The 25,806-nt window shown below is 46.0% G+C and overlaps 1 protein-coding gene across 2 annotated transcripts in view; it reads right to left on the reverse strand.

Annotated features, from left to right (window-relative positions):
- The window catches only part of PPARD (peroxisome proliferator activated receptor delta), an 85,227-nt gene that overhangs the window by 57,422 nt on the left and 1,999 nt on the right, over window positions 1-25,806 (reverse strand). For both annotated transcript variants that reach the window (XM_027603116.2, XM_027603114.2), the window contains exon 2: window positions 23,755-23,838. The gene's annotated coding sequence lies outside the window, so the exon portion shown is untranslated. The remainder of the gene's footprint in view (window positions 1-23,754; window positions 23,839-25,806) is intronic.

Raw genomic sequence — 25,806 nt, forward strand, 5'->3', positions numbered from 1 at the left:
GATGATAAATAACCATCAGCAGGACTGGCTAAATAAATAAGCTCAGATACACTCTGCTCTGCTTTGTTAAAAATGCATTCTTGGGGCGCCTGGGTGGCTTCAGTAAGTTAAGCAGCTGCCCTTCAGCTCAGAGTCCTGTGATCGAGTACCCCCCCACCCCCAGCCCCACCCCGGGCTCCCTGCTCATCGGGAAGTCCACTTCTCCCTCTTTCCCGCATTCCCCACCCCCCACGTGTGCTCTCTTTCTCTCTCTCGAATCTCAAATAAATAAATAAAATCTTAAAAATAAAATAAAAATGCATCCTTGAAAACTATATTCAAATTGTTAGTGATATAAATGTTTATTTTTTAATTTTTTTTTAAGATTTTATTTTATTTATTTGAGACAGAAAGAGAGCACAAGAGGGGGTAGGGTGAGAGGGAGAAGCAGACTCCCTGCTGAGCAGGGAGCCCAATGCGGGACTCGATCCCAGGACTCTGGGATCATGACCTGAGCCGAAGGCAGTCGCTCAACCGAGCCACCCAGGCACCCAGTGATATAAATGTTTACAGTATCACAGTTATGTTTGGTGAAAGATGACAATCGCAAAAGCACATATCGTATAACCCCATTTCTATGAAATGTCCAGAGAAGGTAAATCTGCAGGAACAAAAAGTAGATGAGTGGTGGCCCTGGGCTGGGGGCAAGGGAAGAGATAATGGGGAGTGAATGCTCATGGATACAAGACTGCCTTCTGGGGTGATGAGAAGGTTCTAAAATTAAATTATAGCAATGGTTACACAACTCTGCAAATATACTCAAAACCATCAAATTGTACATTTGATGGTGAACTTTATGGTATCTGAATCTGCTAAATAATAGTATCACAGTGACTTCAATGTGGTTTTCAAAAAGAGGGTGTAGGGAGGTGTGTGTTTGTGAGAGAGAGAGCGAGAGAAGGCATGAAAGAATGAATATTCATGAAAATATTAACCATGGTAATTCTCTGGGAGGAAGATTCTAAGGTAGCTTTTATTTTCTTTTTTATATTTCTCTGTATTTTCCAAATATTCTAAAATATAGACGTTAACTGTTTAACTGACCAATCAGCTAGGGTTTTAAAAGCTGTAAGAGGACCTTAGGTAGATCCAAGACACAGAACTAGAAAGGTCTGCCTGTTGTCTTAACTTGGATATACCTAGGGTTGTCATAGTCTTTGCACCAAAGATAACCAGAGGGCTAAGCAAACAAATTTTGTATTACAGATAAATCAGACCAAATAGGTCCCAGTTAAGAAGGGTCTGCCAACTGCAGGCAGAGCTTACTCCCCTTTGCAAATGCTTTAAAAGAAAACCAGTGGGGCGCCTGGGTGGCTCAGTCAGTTAAGCATCCGACCTTGATTTTGGCTCAGGTCATGATCTCGGGGTCATGGGATAGAGTCCCATGTCAGGGTCTGTGCTGGGCGTGGAGTCTGTTTCTCTTTCTGTCTCTCTCTCTGCCCCTCTCCACCCACCCCCCCCAAAAAGAAAGAAAACCAGTTGTCACCATAAAGCTCAGATACCATCAAAGAATGCAGAAGAATATCAAAGATTTGAGCAGATGCGGTCAGAAACCTCCTGGATGTGTTAAAGGAGTCATTTCCTGGTTGTGAAGTGTGAGGCCCCCAGGACAATCGTTGTCAGGTCCCACTGACTCCTCTGATCAATGACCTCAGAGGCACCTTTCTGAGAAGTCAATGGTCCCCCCAGTCAGGCTTGCCGCCTCAAGTCAATGGGGAGTTTTAAATGCAGATTTCTGGACATCATTCCTGGAAATCCTAATTCACCAGGACTGAAGCAAGGCCTAGGAATCTACATTTTTTTCCAAAATTCCCTGGCGCATCTACCAGCTGAGCCATGTCTGGGAATCACGGAACTAGATACTGTCTGAGACATCCAGTGACCAGGCCAGTCTGCACATCTGGCTGCAAAGCCACAAGGATCCCACAGGGCCAGCGCTGGGGATCAAAAGGGTACTAAGTGCAGAAAGGGAAACTCCATGGGGAAATTCCATGCATGTCTAGCAATGAGTGCTAGAGCCTGGGGAGGCAGCTAGCGAATCCCTGTGAAAAAGCCTGTTTTAGAAGGTTCTCTCAGGCCCAGTGATCTTGGATGTTCACCTGGGAAAAGAGGGTAACCAGTGCAACTTCTACTCTGGGAGACTAAAAGAATCATTGCCCTCTAACAACACAAACGTGAGCCAGAAAGCTCTGCAGCCCCCAAGGAATCGGAAGCAGAAAGGGACACGGTGAGGTGTGGCAGAAAGAGCTCTGGGTCTGAGTCACACAGCTGTGGGTTCAAATCCCTGCTTTCCATTACTGGCTATCTGTGGATTAAAGATGGCTACCATCCCTTTGCTACTCCTCCCGTCAAGATGTGGAGTCTAGTTCCCCTCTTGAATCTGGGCTGGCCAGTGACTGCTCTGACCAGCAGACTTTGGCAGAGGCCCCACCACAGAGTGTACAGGCTGCTGAGAGAATGTGTCAACCTGGTGTTTAAACAAACAACAATCCCACAGTAAGTACCCTTTCACCAACAAGCTCCCACTTTTGGAACCCTCTTTGGCCAAGGGTACCCCTTCATATACAAAGTACAGGAACTATTTACGATTCCCCTACAATGGGGAGGGATCCTGCCAACAAGTGCCCAATGTTCCAAGGATGACTCACCTTCTCCCACCACACCAGTGTCCCCTCCGGCCTCTCTTCTTCCTGCTTACAGTGTCTTCTTTGTCCTAGTCACCTGGGTTCAAAAAGTCAACCTCTCAGGCTCCTCTGTCTCTCTTCAGCATCCAGGAATGGCCAAGACTTCACCTCTCCAGTCACCCCCACCTTTCCATCCCCATGGCCCCCAAAAGACAGTCTTCAAGGCCTTCTTCAAGGCCAAGCACTACACCTGAGTGCTCTTCTGCAACTTACTAGCTGTGGACCATACACAAGCTTCTTATCTCTTTGAGGCTTAGTCTCCTCAGCTGCAAACTAAATTTGTAGTCCTTTCAAAGATAAGAAAACCTAAAGCCAAAGTACATAGTACAGAGAAGGTGCTCAGAAGCAACTGTTTTCACCTAAGTTAATACAGATATCTCCTCAGCTAATTCTCTTGCTGTGTATCTCTCTCCATTTTGACCCCTCTAGTATAATGCTAGCACATTAATTGTCCAAGATGACAGCTACCACATTATTCTCCTACTCAAGGGCCTTCTGCTGGCTCCCACTGTTTTCACATCAATCTCAGCTTCTCAGCCAAGCGTGTTGGATTAGCTACAATAATGGCTGCATACTGTCCTGTTGGCCTGCCCCAGCCAATCCCATCCTCACTACGACTTGCTGCTGGAGGCAGCCTTCTAAAATGGCTCACAGTAATACCTTCCTCCTGACCCACAAAAACTGCAAGATCACAAATGTCATTTTAAGCCACTAAGTTCTGGGGTCATTTGTTATGAGGCAGTCGATAACGGATACTCTTGATTTTCCTGAACACATCTGAGCTGTTGCTCCTTCACTCACATTTGCCCTTCCCACATCCCAGCCTACTGCGATCCTTTCCCGCCTGCAAGGCCCACCTCGTATGCCAGTGCTCACCCTGAGGCCATCAACCAGCTTCCTCCAGGAGCCTTTCCCTCTCCCCCCACATGCTTCCCACACATCTCCATCTCTGCATCTGTCATGCAGTATCATTGTCAATCTGTTCATCTGTGTGCAAAATGACACAAGGCAAGGTTATTCACTACAGGAAAAGACTGGAAATCACCTGTACATCCGTGAATAAATAGAGAATGGCACACCCATACAACAAATGAGGGAGCAATTAAAAAGAATGAGGAAGCGCCACAGTGTACTGGTATGCCAGGAGGGACAACATACTATACGTGAAGCAAGGGGCAGACTAGTGATCACAGCAGACAGCCATCTGCCTGAAAGGTAATAACATAATAATAGAAAACATATAGGTACATGCTCATAAATGAAAGTGACCAAGAGGACTGCCTCCACGAGGGGGTACTGGGCAGCTGAGAGACAGGGGAGGGAAAGAGGGAATACTTTCTGAATTTTGTAGCATGTCAATAATTAACTATTCAAAAGTAAACAGCTCCAAAGACTGACAGCTTTCCCCCTGAGATCAGGAATAAGATAAGGACGTCCACTCTCACCATGTCTGTTCAATACTGTACTGAAGATTCTAGCCAAGATAATTAGGAAAGAGAAAAAAAAATAAAAGTTATCTGGGTTGGAAAGGAAACAGTAAAACTATATTACCAGATAACATGATCTTACATGACATGATCTTAGAAAATTCTAAGAAATCCACTAAAAAGCTATTAGAACTAATAAACAAATTCAGCAAGGTTAAATGACACAAGATTGATATATAAAATTAATCATAAAATCCTCAACAAAATATTAGCAAACTGAATTCAACAATTCATTAAAAGGTTCAGATACCATGATCAAGTAGGATTTATTCCAAGGATGCAACAAGGATGGTTCAATATCCACAAATCAATCAACATAATACACTACATTAACAAAATGAAGAGTAAAATCATATAATCATCTCAGTAGATGTAGAAAAAGCATTTAACAAAATTTAACATCTCTTTATGATAAAAACTTAACCAAGTGGGTATAGAGGGAACATGTCTCAACATAATAAAGGCCATATATATGACAAGCCCACAGCTAACAACATACTCAGTGATGAAAGGCTGAAAGTTTTTTCTCTAAGATCAGAAACAAGACAAGGATGCCCACTCTTGCCACTTTATTCAACATAATATTGGAAGTCCTAGCCACAAGAATTAGGCAAGAAAAAGAAATAAAAGGCACCCAAATTGGAAAAGAACAAGTAAAACTGTCACTCTTTGTAGATGACATGATACTATCATAGAAAACCCTAAAACTTACACCACAAAACTAATAAATGAGTTCAGTAAAGTTGCTGGATACAAAATCAATATGCAGAAATCTGTTGCATTTCTATACACTATAATGAACTATCAGAAAGAGAAATTAAGAAAATTTACAACTGCATCAAAAAGAATAAAATAGCTAGGAATAAATTTAGCCAAGGAAGTGAAACACCTATACTATAAAAACTATAAGACACTGCTGAAAAGAACTGAAGACAACACAAATAAATGCAAAAATATCCCCTGCTCATGGACTGGAAGAATTACTATTGTTAAAATGTCCACGCTACCCCAAACACTCTACAGATTCAATGCAATTCCTATCAAAATACCAATGGCATTTTTCACAGAACTAAAACAAATAATCCTAGAATGTGAATGATACCACAAAAGACCCTGAATAGCCAAAACAATCTTGAAAAAGAAGAACAAAGCTGGAGGTACCATGTGCCCAGATTTCAAACTACACTACAAAGCTACAGTAATCAAAACAGTGTGGTATTGGCACAGAAACAGACACAGAGGTCAATGGAACAGAAGAGAGCCCAGAAATAAACCCACACTTATATGACCAATTAATTTAAAACAAAGAAGTCAAGAATATATAATAGGCAAATCTCTTCAATAAATGGTGATGGGAAAACTAGACAGCTACATGCAAAAGAATGAAACTGCAGCAGTATTACTTTCTTACACTACATACAAAAATAAAGTCAAAACAGATTAAAGACTCAAATGTAAGATGTAAAACCATAAAACTCCTAGAAGAAAACACAGGCTATAAGCTCTTTGACATTGGTCTCAATAATATATATATATTTTGGATCTGTCTCCTCCGGTAAGGACAATAAAAGCAAAAATAAATAAATGGGATTACATCAAACTAAAAAGCTTTTGCACAGCAAAGGAAACAATCAATAAAACAAAAGGCAACATACTGAATGGGAGAAGATATTTGAGAATGATACATCTGATAAGGGGTTAACATCCAAAGTTTGTATGGGTTTAAAGAACTCCTACAACTCAACAGCAAAAGCAAGCAAACAAACAAAAAACAATCTGATTAAAAACTGAGCACCGGACCTGAATAGACATTTTTCCAAAAAAAGATATACAAATGGCCAACGGGCACATGAAAAGACACTCAACATCATTAACCATCAGGGAAGTGCAAATCAAAACCACAATGAGATATTGCCTTACATTTATAATAGTTAGAATGGCTATTATCAAAAAAACAAGAACTAAGTGTTGGCGAGGGTATGGAAAAAAGGGAACTCTAGTATACTTTTGGTAGAAATGTGTACTGTTGCAGTCACCATGAAAACCAGTATGGAGGTTCCTCAAGAAATTAAAACTACTATATGATCCAGCAATTCCACCTCTAGGTATTTATCTGAAGAAAATGAAAACACTGGGATGTTAAGTTAAGTTCCAACTCTCGATCTCAGGTCAGGTCTTGATCTCAGGATTGCGAGTTCAAGCTCTGCGTTGGGCTCCACACCCAGTGTAGGGCCTACTTAAAAAAAAAAAAAAAATGGGGCACCTGGGTGGCTCAGTCATTAAGTGTCTGCCTTCAGCTCAGGTCATGATCTCAGGGTCCTGGGATAGAGCCCTGCAATGGGCTCCCTGCTCAGCGGGGAGTCTACTTCTTCCTCTCCCTCTGCCCTTCCCCCGCTTGCGCTCTCACACGCTTGCTCTCTCAAATAAATAAAATAAAAACACCAACTTGAAAAGACATATGTACCCCTATGTTCACTGCAGCATTATTTACAATAGCCTAGATATGGAAACAACTTAAATATCCACTAATATTCCACACAATGGAATATCATTCAGCCATAAAAAAGAATGGAATCTTGCCAAGTGTGATAATGTGAATGGACCTAGAGGGTAGTGTGCTAAGAACTAAGTCAGACAGAGGAAGACAGATACCATACAATTTCACCTATATGTAGAATCTAAAAAGCAAACAATCAAACAAAACAGAAAGGGATTCATAGATACAGAGAACAAACTGATGGTTGCCAGAGGGGATTGGGGGGGAGGATAGATGAAATAGGTGACGGAGATTAAGAGGTACAAACTTCCAGTTATAAAATAAACAAGACACGAGGATATGATGTACAGCATAGGGAATATAGTCAATAATATTGTAACAATATTTGTTTGGTGACAAATGGTAACTAGACTTACTGCGACTATTTTGTAATGTATATATTGAATCACTTTGTTGTACACCTGAAACTAATACAATATTGCATGTCAATAATCATTTTTTAAAAATCAATCATATTTCCACACACTAGCAGTGAACCAAGAAGTCCAAAAGTCCAAAGTCTACTAAGAGTCCTAGAAGTAGAGGACAGAGACATTGAAGGAAACAAATAGTAGAAAATGTCCCAAGGACTCTTCAGCCATTAGGGCCCTGCCAGGATTAAGGAAAGAAGATAAATACCTAGCTATATCCTGGTGATATGCCTAAATTCCAAGAATAAAGAAAATCCTTACATCTTTCAGAGCGGAAAAAGACCAGATTACTTACAAAATACCCAAAATCCAATGAACTTAATTATTCATACTGAAACATGGAGCAGTGACCTCAAAATTCTAATGATACTATACTCAATCAAGCTATCGATCATGAGTGAGGGCATGGGAACTCTTGTACACTGCTGTTGGAAATGTCAAACAGTGTAGCCACTACAGAAAACAGTATGGTGGTTCCTTAAAAAATTAAAATAAAATAGCACAGGATCCAGCAATTCTACTTCAGGGTATATATACCCCAAAACACTGAAAGCAGGGCCATGAACAGATATTTTTACATCCATATCTACAGTAGCACATTCACATAGCAAAAAGGTGAAAGCTACAGATGAACGGATCGTCAACGGATGAATGGATAAACAAAATGTGCTAGAGGCATACCTTACACATGCTGCAGGTTCAGCTCCAGACCACTGCAATCAAGCACACATCACAATAAAGTGAGTCCAGTGTTTTTTTGTTTCCCAGGGCAAAGAAGGAAAGCACACACTAGAGCATTATGTCTTAAAAAATGGACATACCTTAATTACAAAATACTTTATTGCTAAAAAATGCTAACCATCATCTAAGCCTTCAAGGACTCATCATCACTGATCACACAGATCACAACAACAAATATAATACAAATGAAAAAGTTTAAAATATTGCAGTTATTACCAAAATGTGACACAAAGATGTGAAATGAGCAAATGCTGTTGGAAAAATGGTGCCCAGAGACTTGCTCCATGCAGGTTTGCCACAAACCTTCACTTCATTTAAAAAAAAAAAAAAGCAAAAAAGCATTATCTCCAAAGCACAATAAAGTGAAGTGCAGTAAAACAAGGTATGCCTATATATACATACAGTGGAATATTATTCAGCCTTAAAAGGTAAGGACATTAACATAACCAACAACATGGATGAACCCTGAGGACATTATGTTGAGTGAGGTAAGCCAGTCACAGAAGCAAAACTACTGGATGATTCCACTCATGACCTAAAGAGCCTGGTGAATGCCCAGAGACAGAAAGTAGAACAGTGGTTGCCAGAGGCTGGGGGCAAGGGGTGGGGTGGGACATTATTTACAAAGTTTCATTTTCACAAGATGAAAAAAAGTTCTGGAGATGGAGGGTGGTGATGGTTGTACAACAGTGTGAATATACTAAATGCCACTGAACTGTACGTTTAAAAAATGGTTAAAATAGTAAATTTTATGTTACGTATATTTTATAATGAAAAATAAACAGCTAATCAACCTAATAAACAAATAAATGAGTGAGGGCACTGTGCAGCCACTTAGATAGTTCCTCAAAATATCAAACACACAGTTATTAGCACATGACCGGGCAATCCCATCCCTAGGTATATTCCCAAAAGAACTGAAAGCATATGTCCACACAAAAGCCTATTAAACGAATGTTCACAGCAGCCAAAAAATGGAAGCAACCCAACTATTGAATAGATAAGCAAAATGCAGTATTTCCCAACAAGTAGAAATAAAGAGGAATGAAGTACCATTACGTGCTACTTAGACAGCAAGTACACAGATGAACCTTGACAACGTTACACTGAGTGAAAGAAGACAGACACAAAAGGCCACACATTGTATGATTCCATTTATACAAAATGTCTGAAATAGGGAAATCCATAGAAAAGGATAGGTTAGTGGCTGAGGGGAGGGTGGTACTGGGACTAATTATTAATAGGTACAGGGTTTGTTTTGGGGGTGACGGGAATGTTCTGGAATCAGCAGTGATACACCATAGTAAGTATACCAAAAACCACTGAAGTGCACAGTTTAAAGTAGCGAATGTTATGTTACGTGAAGTAGATCTCAATTTTTAAAATGCTAGAGAAACATACAGAATGTAACATAAACCAGGCGCCTGGGTGGCTCAGTCGGTTAGGTATCTGCCTTCGGCTCCGGTCATGATCCTGGAGTCCTAGGATGGAGTGCCGGGTTGGGCTCCCTGCTCAGCAAGGGAGTCTGCTTCTCCCTCTGCTCCTTCTCTCTCTCTCAAATAAAAAAATAAAATCTTAAAAAAAAAAAAAAGAATGTAACATAAACTGCTCACAATCTGCCTCGTGGCTCAGTGATTCGAAAGCTTGTCTCTGTCCATGCCCTCTCGCCCTGCAAGGCAGTCTGTCCGTCTCCTCCCCCCTCTGTGTCCCCCGGCACTCTCTGGCTGCTCACCAGTCCTGCATCGCCCCCATGACTTCCCACTTTCTGACTCTTGGGCAAGGCCGGCCCCTGCCTCACCAGACCCACCCCTTTCCTGGCAGGTCTCCACCTCCTACACAGACCTACCCAGGACTGTCTGGAGGCTGACACACCAGCCCCAAGAGTCACCCCAGACGAGCTGCCCAATGACGGGGACTGCAGTTACAAGCGTGTGTCAGCTGAGGGATTCGGTTTCACGCAGGAACTTAATTATAGCTCAGGAGTGGAGGAAGGGAGAGGGGCAGCGCAGGCTTGAGGGGACGGACGGGAAGCTACCCTGCTCTGTGGTCCAGACAGTATCTGCCAGGTCGCCCCAGGACTTGGATCCACAGGAAAACAAGTATGACCCACAGTGAGGCCCACAGCAACACACAGCTTACGGAAATCAGCCTGCTCGTAATCATGAACGCCTGGCCCCGCCACGCAACACCAGCCTGTGTGCAGGCAGACCAGAGTGGTCCAGAAAACACCTGAGATGCCAAGTCTCAGTCCCCCTCAGGGCTCAGATATGCCTTTTCCTCACCTCCTGCCAGGGACCCCATTTTACTCTGTGAGAAATAAAGGGGAGGCATAGCCTATTCCTCCTAGAACACACCGTCTTTAGTTTTCTCCCTGACTCTGGGCTGTTTTTCTAGAATGGAATCTGAGCTGCTGAGGATGCTGGGAACATCTTCCCTATGCCCGACTAGTATGCTCAGACCCCTGCCTACCGCCCAGTGAGGCACCACGGAGCAGCTAACACAGGGTGTCAGCAGGGCTGGGTCTACCGGACCTGTCAGACCACTTGGCCTGGGCCCCGCCAGGTGGGGAAAGTAGACCAGATGCAAGTTCATGGAAAGAGCAGGGCCTCGGTGGAGGAGCATGTCCCACCGAGACATATTTCCTTCTCCCTGTTTCCAACCCATATCTGGTATACTTATTCTCTACGCTTCTGCCTGGTCATCCTGTTTGCCCTGTCAGAGAGGAGACCACACTGCCATCCACAGCCGCCCTGACCCCCCGACCTATCACCCAATTCCTTCTCCAGAGCCAGGGACCCAGGCCCTCCTCTCTATTATTCTTCCCAAGCACCCCCCTCCCCCCAGGCTGAGGCACGATCCTTCCCATCTCCTCTCTGTGTACCTTTTTTTCTGAAATCATGAAAGGGTTCTCCCTAAAAGCCATGAAAAGAAACCTTCAGACTGGAGGCGGTATCCTTTCTGGGTTTCGTATGGAAGGAGAAAAAAAAGGCAGACAGGTGGGGAGGGACAGCAGACAGGGAGGGGGGTAGGGAGAAATATGGATGGGGAGAAATAGGCACCTTTTTGCCCTTTAAACCATCACATCAATGAACAGTCATTCGGTCCTTCCCAGATGCCTCCCTTTGGGCAAGATGCCTTTCTTTGCTCAATCACAAAGGGCAGGGAAGGTTAGCGAGCAGACAGAAGAAACCACCTGAAAAATGGGAAAGGCAAGTCCCAGAACTGACTGTTAAATAAGATCCCACTTTTCAAAGAAAACCAAGTAAGTACACACATAGAAAATCTGAAAGAACATAGACTAAAATTTACAGCAGTCACTTATGGATGCTATGATAATGTATGACTTTTAGTTCCTTTTCCGTGCTCAGCTGTATTTTCTTTTCTTATTGAAGTATAATTGACATACATTAGTTTCAGGTGCACAACATAATGATCCAACATTTATATCCAATGCAAAAAGATCTCCACAGTAAGTCTAGTCACCATCCGTTACCATACAAACTTAGAAATATTTTTTTCCTCTGGTGATGAGAACTTTTAAGATTCATTTTCTTACCAACTTTCAAAGTTGTAATACAATATTATTGACTATACTGCATGCTATCCATTATAGCCCCATGACTTAAGTATTTTTTTCTTTTTTTTTCAGACTTTGTGATATATATATAGAGAGAGAAAGAGTGTGTGCGAGCGCAAGCACACATGAACAGGGGGAGGGGCAAAGGGAGAGGGAGAAGCAGACTCCCCGCTGAGCAGGGAGCCCAATGTGGGGCTCGATCGCAGGACCTGGAGATCATGACCTGGACCGAAGGCAGGCTTTAACCGACTGAGCCACCCAGGCACCCCGACTTAAGTAGTCTAATTGTCTATTACGAATAAGCACTATTTATATAATTAAAACATTTTAAAATAAATTAAAAACCACACACATGGAAACGCTTGTGCCCGAGTGCCAGCTCCAGATCCTAAGAAACACTGTTTCCCAAATACCCATAATACTGGCCACTGGTGGTATCTGATTAACTTCTGAGCCCCCAGGTACAAGTTTCCAAAGATGTCCTTCACTGTTACTAGCTACAACAGCTTGCCAGTGGCAAGCCCCTCCTTCAGAACCTTGGGCCCAAGCACCCAGAACCACCTGGTAATGTATGCACCCATGGGACACAGGCCCCAACCCCTCCAGAGCTCACAACGCAAAGCCAGAGCCTCAGAAAGGTGCAAAAGCAAAATCAGGGCCGGGGGCTGTGGACTGTAGACAGCTGCCATGGGAATTACTCTGTGGGGTCTTGCAGGCAGTCACTGACTACAGTCAACACCCACTCCAGCCAACATTCTGATGGAAACAGGACAACCAATAGTCTTGAAGTTCTGTTCAGTCCAACCAACATTTACTGGCATCCACCTCGTGGTGTGAGGTGCCAAGGGTCTAGAGATACGCTAACAATAAAACAATCAACACCTAATGAGTGCCACAGCTGTGCCTTGACATGGACTAGCTCTTTTAATCCTCAAGTCATCCCTGAGGAGTAGGGTCTATGGTTCGCTCCCCGACGTTACAGACAAGGAAGCCGTCAAGGCATAAAGTGACTTGCCTAAAGCTACCGGTAGAGCCAGAACTTAGACCCACGGATTCTGGCTCCTAACCAGGACCCCATATTCCCTCAAAGTTATTAGCCTCAGAAACAACCAGTGAGCTAAAAATATAAAGAGTGCCACATGCTACTTCCTGTTCCACTCCAGGGGAGAGGCTCATTCCCTTCTGATAGGCAAAAAAATGAGGAGTGCAACTGTCCCTCTGTCCAGGACCCCCTGGGCCTATGGCTGACCTGAGGAGCTCATCAAGGCAAGCAGTTGAACACAGTCCCCAGAGCCCAGCCGAGGGCACCAAGGTGCCACCTAAGCCTGCCTTTGCCTCTTCTGATGCCCCATGCCTTCCTTGCACCCCAACCCCAGCGTCCAGCCAGGAAGTGGGAGCCAAAATAAAAATAGCTCTCTCAAAATAAACCAGGGATGGCAAGGTACAAGAAAGGGGAAAAATATAAGGCCACTGTTGGTTTGAGCCCAGTGTCCTGCTGGACTAGGTAGGGCACACACTGCTGAGCAGGACAGGTATCCAGAGCCCTGATTTCCCCTTCAGCCTCTGCTCACGGCCTGCAGATGCACACGTGCACACACTCATAAGCACATGGGGTCCAAAGGGTTTAAACCTCAGCTCCGTCATTTGTCAGGTGTGTGACCTGAGTAAGCTGTTTAACGTCTGTGATTCTACACCGCCTCATCTGTTAAATGGGTATACCGATACCCACCTCTTGCAGGCTGGTGTGAGGTACAGTGAGCTCATCCATGGCGTGATGTCTGGGCCAAGGGAGAAACCGAATAAAGACAACTTCCCTTCCTTTCTTCTCTCCCTATGTGCATATCTGGGCCCCCTTCTCCTTCTTCTCTCCCTTCACCAGACTGAAAATGGGCTGATTGGTCACTTGGATCAGAGATTGTTTTTTCCCTCCTACAAGTCTCTTCTACTCTACATGCCTGGCCCACCAGTTGGCCGGTTATTTCTTCCGGTTTGAGGGGGACTGCATGCTACCTTGAAGAAGATCCAGGGAGACACTAAGTGCAGCCATATTCTCAGTAACTCCTCTTCCCACTGACCTGGAACAAGACTCTGCAGGGGGCTCCAAAGCCTGCCAACATTTGGTTCTGCTCAGTGACCAACAAGACACTCTGCTGTGCTCGAAAGCAGGGAGTGTTCTTGGAAGTCGACACCAGTCTGGCCAGTCAAGCAGGTACTTTCCAAACTGGAAGAATTAGATTCAACCATCTATCCTCCTTGGCGAGGCCGTGCTGTGTGGTCATCAAAGACACAGCTTTACACACCGGGGTTCAAATCTCAGCTCTGCCACTTACTAGTTGTGCAGCTTTAGGCAACTTTCCTAACAGTCTGAGCCTCTGCACGCTCATCTGTAGAAAGGGTGTGATGATTCCTACCTCTCAGGCTGACATTAAACAAGGTGGATGCATGTCAAGTAATTAGCACAATGCATTCAATACCTGAGAGCCACAGCCTCACTTGGCTCCTGATAGCTACTGACTTCTGTCGGGAATGGGAAGGGGATTAGACACAGGTGAGCCCAGCTCTCAAAAGAACTCACAGTCCGAGCCTAGAATGTGGACAATAACTCCACCATAATATACTATGGTAGGTGCTGAGCCAGAGGTATGAGAAAGGAGCCTTACTAGGACCCCGAGTGGAGGAAGTGGAGAGACGGAGACATATGGAAAAGATTCTGACAAAACCAAAAACCTCAGTTGTCTCCACTAAGCTTCAACCAAATGGAAGAGCAAGAACTAGGAAAGGGGGCCTTAAGTTTCCTTCTACAGATGTCTGACTGCTGCCCCGTGAAATGACTTCCCAGACAGGGCTCTGGGGTAGGTTAGTGCCAGGGCTACTCTGGGAAGCAAGCCACTTAGGCCGGCCATCCAGGCACTCTTCTGTCTGACAAGAGCTCGGTGAGCACCTCTGCACAAGGCACTTGCCCATCAAGGAGCCAATTTCTGGGGAGATGATCTAAGTGATAACCATAAACATGCAGTGGCACCAGCTTGTGCACTTTGCTCTCTTTTTCCCTGCAGCCCTGAGCCTCCTGGTTGGGTAGCTGGGGAGAAGGCAGGCTACAGGGCCGCTCCTGGGAGGAAGGGTAAGGGAGGTGAATGAGCTGTTAAGAAAGAATTTCAGGTGGGCATCTGTGGGACCACACTGAGTAGCCCAGGTAGAGTGGAGTGGGAAGAAGTAGCAGGCATGGGGGCCTGGAGGTTCTCATGGAGCTGACATCACTTCAGTCACTGCTGGTCTGAGCCCAGTGTCCTGCTGGACTAGGTAGGGCCCACACTGCTGAGCAGGACAGGTATCCAGAGCCCTGATTTCCCCTTCAGCCTCTGCTCACGGCCTGCAGATGCACACGTGCACACATTCATAAGCACACGGGGTCCAAAGGGTTTAAACCTCAGCTCCGTCATTTGTCAGGTGTGTGACCTGAGTAAGCTGTGACGTCTGCGCCAAGGGAGAAGCCGAATCTAATCCAGAAGCTGACCCCCAGGAACCACTCCAGAACTGCCTGGGGAAGAGCGGAGCGGCCAACCTGCATTTCTAGGAACACGGCTCCACACTTCCACGGACAGTGGGGCTGCTTTTATTATTCAGCAAGAAGAGGTTGCTTTTTTCCCTCTTCCAATATTTTAAGTTGACTATATTTACCTGCTGATGTGCCCCAGGTATGATGTGACAAATAATCTATGGAAAGGAACTGAGGAACACAGGCATAAAGACTGAGAGGGGGTGTGAAGGGGAGGAAAGGAAGGAAGAGGCTAAAGGCCAGGTGAAGTGAGAGATTTTACACTTCTGTAAGGTCAACAGTGATCTGGCCCCAGTCACACCTCTGACCTCATCCTCCAGGCTCTTCTCCCCTCGTTCCACTCCAGCCACTGTGGCCTCCTGACTATTCCTCAAACACACCAGCCATGTTTCTGCCTCAGAGCCTTTGCACTTGCTTTCCCTCTGCTTGTGAGATTCTTCCCACACATGGCTCCTTCTTCTCTTTGAGCTCAAATACTACCTTCTCAGTGAGGCCTTCCTCAAGCCCCCTATTTAAAAGTGTGACTATGCTTTCCTGCCTTTTCTTAAAAGATTTATGTATTTATTTATTTGAGAGAGAGAGAGAGAGAGAGCGCTCGCGAACAGGGGGCGAGAGGGAATCTCAAGCAGACTCCACACAGAACCCGACACCAGACTCAATCTCACGACCCTGAGATCATGACCTGAGCCAAAACCAAGAGTCAGATACTTAACCAACTGAGCCCCCCAGGCGCCCCTTATTTTATTTTTTAAGTAAGCTCCACACTGAGCTTGAACTTATGACCCTGAGATCATGACCTGAGCCAAAACCAAGAGTCGGACACTTAACTGACTGAGCCACACAGGTGCCCCTTCTACTTTATTTTTTACGATATAGCATTGACCACCATCTGACATGCTAGCTACATAATTCTGGCTCTCTCCTTGTTCTCCACCATAACCACCATGAGAGCACGGGACTTTTTTATCTGCTTTGTTCACTCCTTCAGCCCCAATGCCTAGCACACAGGAGGTACCCGATAGCTGCATATTAATGAGTGGAAGATGGAAGTGGAGACAGGTTTAAACTAATCCTGGAGCCTCAACAGTCTGAAAGAAACCCTTTCTTACTCATCTGACTGAAGGTGTGGGGTGACTTCCCAAAGCAAGGATCAGACACTACCTGAGGCCTTTTCTTTTACTCCCCAAGAACTCCCTAAAAGGTTCCTCCAAAGAACATATTGCTTCGAATACTAGTCTGGGAAAAGGCAGGACCTAGAATCTTGAATTGCTATAAAAGGGGTGCTCTAAGACTGCCTTGAAATAAGAATGAGGGCCAGCCACGTCACCCACTGGGTCTGGAGTGGTTTCCTATTGCCACTGTTACAAATTACTACAAACATAGTGGCTTAAAACATATTTATTCTTTTACAGTTCTGGAGGCCAAAGTCCAAAACTGGTTTCACTCCAAAATCAAGGTATTGGCAAGGCCACGCTTCCTGCAGAGGCTCTCGGGGAGCATTTGCTTCCTTGCCTTTTCCAGCTTCTAGAGCTGCGTTCCTGGCGCTCCCTGGCCTCTTCCTCCATCTTCAGGGCCAGCGGGGTAGCATCCTGCTGCAGCAGTCACCCTGCCTTCTTCTGTAGCAAATCTCCCTTTGCCTCCGCGTTCACAGGACACCCATGACTGCACTTAGGGCCCACTCGGATAATCCAGAATAATCTCCCCATCTCGAGATCCTTAAATTAATCGCATCAGCAAAGTCCATTTTGCCGTATCAGGTAGCATCCACAGGTCCCAGGGGTTATGGCCTGGATACCTGCGGGGGCCATGACCCCGTCTACACCACGGCAGACAAATCCCAGGAGTGTGGAAGAAACAGAGTTCAGACCTCCGGTCCACATGAAAGAAGGACCAGAGCAGGAATCTTGGCAGTGTCCTGGGCCAGGGTCTTTCTTTTGCTATCACTGCTTGCTATTATCTAAGGGGTAGGGAATTAATTTCATGGAACTGAGCATTTTGGCCTTTGGAGGGCCTCCTTAGAGAAGAAGGGTAATCTCCAACCTGGACCTTCCAATGGACCACGCAGGAGTTCATCCTAAGATGTAAGTGCTGAGGGCCAAGGGGAACCCACTGGATCTCTGGACTGTCCTAAAGGCTTTTGCAGGAGGGGAAGCTGGAAAGAAATGACCCAGAGAAGCTCACGATCAGGGACGGCAGGTAAGCCTTCTCTCCTGAGAACTGCCTTGGGTAGAGGGTTCTGAGAACCTATGTGGCTTCAGAGAGAAGAGGAAGACTGCTGTGATCAGAGCACCACATCAGCTGGTAATGTCTGATACCAGGAACAGACAGGTTAACGGTAGTCTACCTGCGACATATTACCAACTCTATTCTACACGGCACCTCTGGGAGCTATAGGAAGGTGGTTTTGGCCCAGACACTGACATACTTGGAAAAGCAAGACAAGACAAACACAACCACTCCAGGACATTGCTTTCCACCTTTGGACACTGTCCCTCTGTTGTGCGGATATCAGTTATGGCTTCTTCCTGAGTTGGAACATGCTAGCTCATCGTGAATTATTCACAGTTATTGACAATGATTATCATTGTGAATTATTTCACTCCTCCCCAAACCCTCAAGGGCCCAGTGAGGTGACTGAGGAGGAAACATTTCCAGTGTAAGAGCTGCATGCTTACTGTATTGGTTCTACTGATGTGATATTCCCCAGGGGGCCCAGATGGCCAGGAATATTTAGTAGGCGAAGCAGCAGGGCAAAGGCTATCAACGGGGGGGGGGGGGGGGGGGGGTGAGTTCGCCCCCTAGGGGGTATGTGGCAATGTCTGAAGACATTCTTGGTTTTCATAACTGCTGCGGGAAAGGGAGGCAGAAGCGGGGGAGACACTATTAACATCTAGTGGGTACGAGCCAGGGATGATGCTAAATATCCTACAACGCACAGACAGCCTACTCAATAAAGAATTCTCCTGCCCAAAATGTCTCTAGCACTAGAAGTGAAGAAAGTAAGAGACATGAACAAGGCAATGTTGGAAGCAATTAAGGGAAACTGAGAAAAGCATACCTCCTTTGCTTGTTTGGAAAAGGGGATGATAGGTAAAGCTCTGGGTTCTGGCACACTGAAGGACGGCCTGTTTCTGAGGAGAGGGTGGGCCTGCAGACTGCTACACATGTAGGGTGGCCTGCTTGGCGAAAGCTGCCATCGGCAGAGCAAAGTTGGCCCGTACTTCCATTGGAGTGGTAGCCAAATAAATGTGTGCCTCTGAGGTTACAACTCTCGGATGAGGGAAGTGCCAGAAGCAGTAATTAGACAAGGAGCAAAGAGTTATAGAAGATTACAATGAAGGCAGTGAAAATCTGTTTTTAGGCACCTGTTAGTCTAACAGTAGAGAAATGAACTCAAGCATGAAGTGGTTTTCCCACAACACCAGGAGCCTCTCCCTTCAGAATCCTCCCCATGGGAGAACTCTTTCACAGGTGTGTCACCAGGAGCTGTGGAGAATCCGCCAACGGTCTCGGGGAGCTGCTGAGGTGATGACAAGGCTGGGTGGAAGTTAGGCTTTGAAGATTGGACTCGGGAAAAAAAAAAAAAAGAAGGGGTGTCACGATACACTGCCCAGAACACCAGCTGTTGAAGAGAACCTGCAGGCTCCCCCACACTGAGGCTGGGCTCCCGGGGCCACAGCTGGAAAGTCAGGGAAGGAACTGTTTCAGACAGGCATGTCTTTCTGAGCTCCCCACCTCAGAAGAAAGGGGCCAAACCAGCACCGCCCGAGGTTCATTTTAATCATTAAGTCAGGACCCCATACACAAGAGCGAAGAGTCATCCCAGGTCTGTCCGACAGCAAATCCGCTCCAGCTCTTCCCATGGCCTCTTCACAGACAGAAAAGCCAGAGAGACAGGGTGAGGATGGGAGGTGCGGAAAGCCAGAGGCCAGGGCCCCAGGGAAGCACAGAAGGAGCCGGCTCTCCGCCAGCTCTGCCGTCTGCCCAGAGTCGTCCCTCAGCCGGGAGCAGTTCCTCCGATCTCGCCCTCCTTCAAGCTCCTTTTGCTGCTTGCTCCTCTTGACCCCCTTCTTTCTCCCTCTCCCTACCATTCCCGAATTTGTCCCCCCCTTTCTTCCTCTCACTCTTCTCCTAGCTTCCTAGCGGTCTATGAGCGCCAAACTGGGGTATATTTAAAACATCGTCAGTGGCTGCACGTGAAGCTTTAGCTTTCTTTTGCTTTTTCTTTTAACAAATTATGATTTGGGGGGCCTGGGTGGCTCAGCTGGTTGAGCGTCAAACTCTTGGCTTCGGCTCAGGTCGTGACCTCAGGGTCGAGGGACTGAGGCCCAAGTCAGGCTCTGGGCTGTGTGTGGAGTCTCCTTGAGATTCTCTCTCTCCCTCTGTCCGCCCCCAGCTCAAATAAATAATGATTAACCTCTTATTGTGCCTTGACAATAAAGCCTAACTTTAGTTGCCTTCTACCTTTTGTGAAGCTTTTGATCTCTCTCATGCATCAGCACCCCTAAATAAGGAGGGAGGCGGGGTTCCTCCAGCCCTGCTCCGAGTACTTCATCTGTGTAGCTGAAAGATCAAAATCAGTAATTTTAACAGCAACCAGAGGAACTCAGATTTAATATGAGGAAGAATTTCCTTCCATTCAGACTACTGCAATAGCCTCCTACCCTCTCTACCTCTGTTCCTCTACTCAATCCACCTTTATGCAATACTGACACAATCATTCCTTGCTCCAAAACCATCAGTGGCTACCCACTGCTCCAAAAACATACAGTGCAAATTCCGTCACCTGGCATTCAGCCTGCTAAGAATTTCCTAACTAAAGGTGGTCTCCAGGAACGGAAATCGTGAGAAGGTGGACTTTTCTCCTGGAAGTGTTACTCATATACAGGCCAGGCTACCTCACATAAAGGATGCTCAAAAGTTGTAGTAGCTAGTCTCCAAGGAGCCTTCTCTCCCTCCCAGTGAACCGTGTCTCTTGTTATTCATACCCTTGTATAGTCCTCTGCATCTGAACCAGTCCTGTGACCAAGAAAAGACAAAGGAATGGACACCGTGTCACTTGCAAGGCTAGGTCATAAGAAACCTTGCCCTTCATGCCTGGATCTCTCAGTATACTCACTCTTAGGAAGCTTCTGCTCAGAATCTAGCCACCATGCTGTGAGAAGCCCAAGGCACATGGGCAGGCCACATGTAGGTACTCCAGTCAACAGCCAGCACCAAGCGCCAGCCACGTGAGTGAGCCAGTGTGGACGTCCAGCCCGGCTGAGCCCCCATGACTCCTACCCCAGCCTCCATCTGACTAAAGCAATACACCCCAACTGAGAACTGCCCAGATGAGCCCAGTCAATCCAAAGAACCATAAAAGATAATAAAGTTCCAATTTCACTTAAGAATGTCCTAGACAAGGGGCATCTGGGTAGCTCAGTCAGTTGAGCGGCTGACTCTTGATTTCAGCTTAGGTCATGGTCGCAGGGTGGTGGGGTCGGGGCCCCACGCACTCAGCAGGGAGTCAGAGCCTGCTTGAGGTTCTCCCCCTCTCGTCCTCCCCCTCTTCCTGCCTGTGTGCTAAGATAAATAAATAAATCTTAAAAAAGCTGTCCTGGATGAGACAATTAAAAACTGACTTTATTAAATTGTGACTCTTAAGTACATGTCTTTTAAATATTCTTTGTAACAAATTAAGAGTGACATGGTTGTCTCAAGAAAAACTGTGAGATTGAGCTGTAAGCTAGTCATTTTTTTCATGAAACAACATTTTTACTTGAAAGAAAAAAGTAACATTATAATTATTTAGACTTTGAGTATTTGACAGACCTTTTTCTTGAAAATGGAGATTCAATTAAAAAAAAACCTGACAGCATGTGGACACCCATGAGTGGCTCAGTTGGTTATATGTCCTACTTGTGGTTTTGGCTCAGGTCATGATCTCAGGGTCATGGGATCAAGCCCTGTGTCAGGCTCCACGCTCAGTGGGGAGTCCGCTTGAGATTCTCTCTCTCCCTCTGCCCCTCCCCCCCCACGTGTGCATTCTCTCAATAAATAAATAAAATCTTTAAGCAAACAAACAAAAAACCTGACGGTACGTTACCAGTGATAAAAATCAAGCTTTCAAGAGAAAATCCAAATTATGGAAAACTTGTATCCACCACTCTGAGCTTGACAGCTTCCCAACACTTGAACGCTTTTCTGTTGAGATCAGTGGTATTAATATGATTTATTGATATTATAAAATGAAACATGTCAACATTTAGAAGATTTATATGACTCAGTGAACCAATATTTTCCAGTGACCAACTTAAAGTAAAAGATCCATTTAAAGTACAAGATGGACCAGTGGATTTTAATGTTACAAAGTATGAAAACTCCGTTGGTAAGGTTTCAGACTCCACATTCCAGCTAATCTTTAAGAAACTACCACTTGTCCAGTTTTGGTATCATATCAAAGAAGAATACCCACAATTAACTGCAAAAGCTATTAAAAGCTATTATCCCCCCTCTTTCTCAACAAGCTATCTGTGTGAGGCCAGATTTTCTTCATAGCCTTCAAATAAAACATATCTCAAGAGACTGAACATTGAAGCAGTTATGAGAATCCAGCTGTCTTCTATTAAGCCAGACATTAAGAGATGGCCAAAAATGTAAATCAATGCCACTTCTCTCAACTTTGTTTTGAAAAATAGCTATTTTTTCTTAAAAATGTCATTTGTGGTAAATGTAATGGGTTTATTATTATATTAAATGAATTAGTAAGTTAGTAATTTAAAAAAATTCCTCGGTTTTTAGTTTCTACTATGGTAAACAAAGGTTCTCAGGTCCCTGGTAATTTTTTTAAGAGTGTAAAGGGGTCTTGAGGTCAAAAAGTTTGAGAATCCTTGTTTATGACGTTCTAAAGTTGACCTCAGCGGCACCTGGGTGGCTTAGTCGGTTAAGCATCTGCCTTTGGCTCAGGTCATGATCCCAGGGTCCTGGGATCGAGCCCTGCATCAGGCTCCCTGCTCTGTAGAGAGCCTGTTTCTCCCTCTCCCTCTGCCTCTCCCCTTGCTTGTGCTCTCTCTCTCTCTCTGACAAATAAATAAAATCTTAAAAATAAAGCTGACTTCAAAATAAACCAACTTTCTTTCAAGGCCCAATCTGAAACCCAGTTTCTTCAGGGACAAAGCTGATCCAAAGTGATGACCTGCTCCTCTAAATGAGTATCCCTGCACAGTATGTTCTCAGTACCCGCCAGCTCTCTTCATATTTTCAAAATCTTTTTGTACATATGTCTTCTCTCCCCAGCTAGACTCCACACACTTGGGGGGGGGTGGGAGTAGGGGAGCAGCCAAGGACCGTATCCAAAACATCTGTCACAGGACCTGACCCACACAAGTGCCTCAGATGGGAAAGACTAAGATACCGACCAAACCACAGTCTTCTGAGATTAGCACTGAAAAATCTGATAAAGCCCTAGCCTCACTTTTGCCGGTGGAAACTAAGAAAGAACACTTCTCGCTGAGAGTGGGAGCTCCAAGCTCAGAGATCAACTGGACAAGTAAGCCCTGGACAGGTACAACTGCTGCCACTGTGACCAGCTGCCGCTGGAATGAGTGACAAAGCAACGGACTCAGCAGCTCTCCCTTCTACCTGACCCCTCTCAGGGAACCTCCACAGCCCCCCACATCCCCCTTCTTCCTCATTCACATTTCCTTCAGATGAGAGGACTGGGTATGGGTTTGACAACAGGAGGGGCCCCTGCCTGAGCCCTTCCTGCAGGATCCACAAACGACCTGACCACCGCCCCCAGACTGACAGACATATGGGCTCAGCACCCTGTCTGGCAACAGGAAAACCCACAGGGTGTCAAAGGCAGAGAAAGGGAAGTGAAGCCCATAAACAGCTGCTGGAACCACTGAACTTCAGAGATTAAAACAAATCAGACAGGAGCCCATGTTTCCCCTGGGCCCCAGCAGGGACCTCACCACAGCCTGGCCTCCCAGATAGTTGAGACAATGAACATCCAATTCCCTGCAGCTCCCCTTCTGGGAGTTTATAAAATCCACCAGGCATCCTGAGAACAAACAGGGAAACAGTAACGAGCGGCCCAGAGCATTGTTCAGACTGGTGAAGACCTGCTACACCAGCAGAGATGGAAGAAAAAACTCTTGTGTATCATGCCCAGATCTCATATGTGCCAACAAACTTTGGACCCATGAGGCAGGGACTGCATCTGGGTTTTTTGCTATCATCATTTTCCACGTGTCTAGTACACTGCCTGGTGCACAGTAGACACTCAGAAATGTCTGTTGCATAAAGGAAAGAATGACAGACACCATCTTTGCGGCCTGGCATCCATACGGACAGAGAAGAAAAGTTTGAACACTGATTCATTCAACAAATATTTGAGCATCTCCTCAGCACTAGGCAGTCCTAGACACAACAGGAAACAAAATAAGTCCCTACCCTTGTGGAATTTATGTTTTAATGCATGTAAAGGTGAGTAAATCTCAATGCTCCCCAAAAAACTACACAAGCCATAGACATTTAATAATTATTTAATAAGTGCCCACTATGTGGAAGCAATGAGTATCAAATTTTATGATAGGCACCTGGGATCTGGGAACTCAGCCCTAGTGAAATTGTTTCATCTTTTAGGTCAGGATCCTAAATCTGGGATGCCTCAGTCGGTCGGTCGTCAGAGGTCCTATGTAAGGAAAACAGGATTACCTCTTTGGTGCATCTGTCCTCATCTGTCGGTGAACAGAAGCCACTGCGTGAGTACCACGTGCATGCCCAAAACACCACGCAACACTGCAGGACAGAAGGAAACCCAACATCTTTAGCTGAGAGCCACCAGGGGTCAGAAAAGCAGCGTTAATGTTATAATTAAACACTAGAACTCAAAAACCGCTCATTGGTAAGCTGGCTCTTTCTCTGTCCCCCCCCACACACACACACACACACAGTCCCACACACACACACTCTGTCACACACACACACTGACACACACACACCCTGAGATGCTGTTATTCTGAGCCTGAGTCAGCAAATATTTCCCGATCCTGGAAGTAGTCTGCTCATCTCCAAGTAATCAGACACTGGCTTGGCTGATTTTACCGGGGTGAGGCAGAAGGGGCTGGCAAAGTGAAGAAGGACCTGGAGCCCAACATCCTCCACAGGTGGCAGCTCAGAAATGGAGATGCCCTGAGTCATGCTTGAGTCCTTGACCAAAGCCCTGTGGCAACAGGACTAGAGTGACACCCGAATCACCAGCCTCAGAGCTATGAAGGCCAGGAACCAATTGCCAAGAAGACCCACATGGCTGAAACCTGATGCAAGGGGCCATCTCCTCCCTGCCAGGCTCCAGCAAGCGCCCAGCTCTCCTCTGACGTGGTGAACTGCAGCTGCTGTGAGTGGCTCCTCCCCCTGGACCCAAAGGCACAGCAAAATGCTCAGGGACATCAGACCATCTACAAGAAGCAGCCACTGTGCCATCTGGGACAACGTGGCACAGACGAGGGCATCGCACACAGAACTTCTGACATGACACAAGCCAGGGCCTGGGGAGACAAAGTCCATGGAGATGCTGGGTGGGGAGAGGAAGATCCCAGCGTGGACAGTGCAGGGCAGTGGGGCAACTCCTGGCACTTCCAGGCCCTACTCAGGCACTGGAGGCAGGCCCTGCAATTCAGCTCCCCAGCCAGCAGGGAACACCCTAGGAGGTGGGCCGCAAGGACAGGCGCTGGAGCTGAGGCCTTTAGAGGTGACAGGTCTGACTCCTCCTGAGTGAGAGGAGCTGCACTGTCCCGGGACATGCCGGGATCTGCAGGCCCTCGGGACGGCTTGCACAACAGCCAGAACGGCCGCACTCTATCCAAAGCAGAAGGCTACATACTTCCCAGGTCAGCGTGCAACCCTGGCTAGCCTCTATCAGGCCCTGAGGGAAGAGATCTGAAGGGCCACAGGTGGGGTAAGGGCCATTCTTCTGGAAGGGTAGAGACATACACCAAAGGAGGAAAACAGTGGAGAGGCAAGAAGAAAGAGCCAAACAAAAAGAACAGTCCATTAAACTAAGGAGGTGACAGGCTATACCCTCTGTAGAATAATGTCTGGGGCCTGCCCCTGTCTGCCCATACCTTTGAAAAAGAGAGACGGCTGACCCAAATTCTGCAAAACTCACTGAATGGGAACTTGGGTCATTGATAACCCTGACCATCCACCTAGGCTGCAGGGTGGACAAGCTGCAAGAAGCTAACCAGCCAGAGCTGGCAGTGCCCAAGCCGCTCCATAAGGACTGGACTTGACCTCTTCTTAGCCCCTCTCACCGGCTGCCTCGATGCAGAGTACCACTAATGGGTAAGCAAAAACAGAGGAGGAGCAAACCTCTCAAAAGAGTCAGGTAAAGTTCTTGGGAGTCAGAGACTGGACTAACTTACTGCCAAACACATGACCTCAACTTCATCAGAATGACCCATTAAAACCCTGGAGGGATGCTTTTCATAAGAACACGGGACCCCTTTTGGTCCATTCTGCCCAGATCCCACCCAAGTACTGCTTAGGGAGGGGCTCAGGGGTCAATGGAGTGGGGACTGGCTCAGATGCCCACAGTCCTATTTCTTTCACAGAAAAGGGTCAGTGCACAAGAGGATTCCAAAACTTTAAAGTCTGGTCTAAGCTCGTTCACTTGGCTCTCCACCACAGCTCCTGAAAGTTGCCAATTCTGTGTCCAATTCTGGCTCAAAGACAGAGAGCACGATCCTCAAAAGAGAAGACCTAGAA

Source organism: Zalophus californianus, chromosome 7 (genome assembly GCF_009762305.2).
Source record: "Zalophus californianus isolate mZalCal1 chromosome 7, mZalCal1.pri.v2, whole genome shotgun sequence".
NCBI lineage: Eukaryota > Metazoa > Chordata > Mammalia > Carnivora > Otariidae > Zalophus > Zalophus californianus.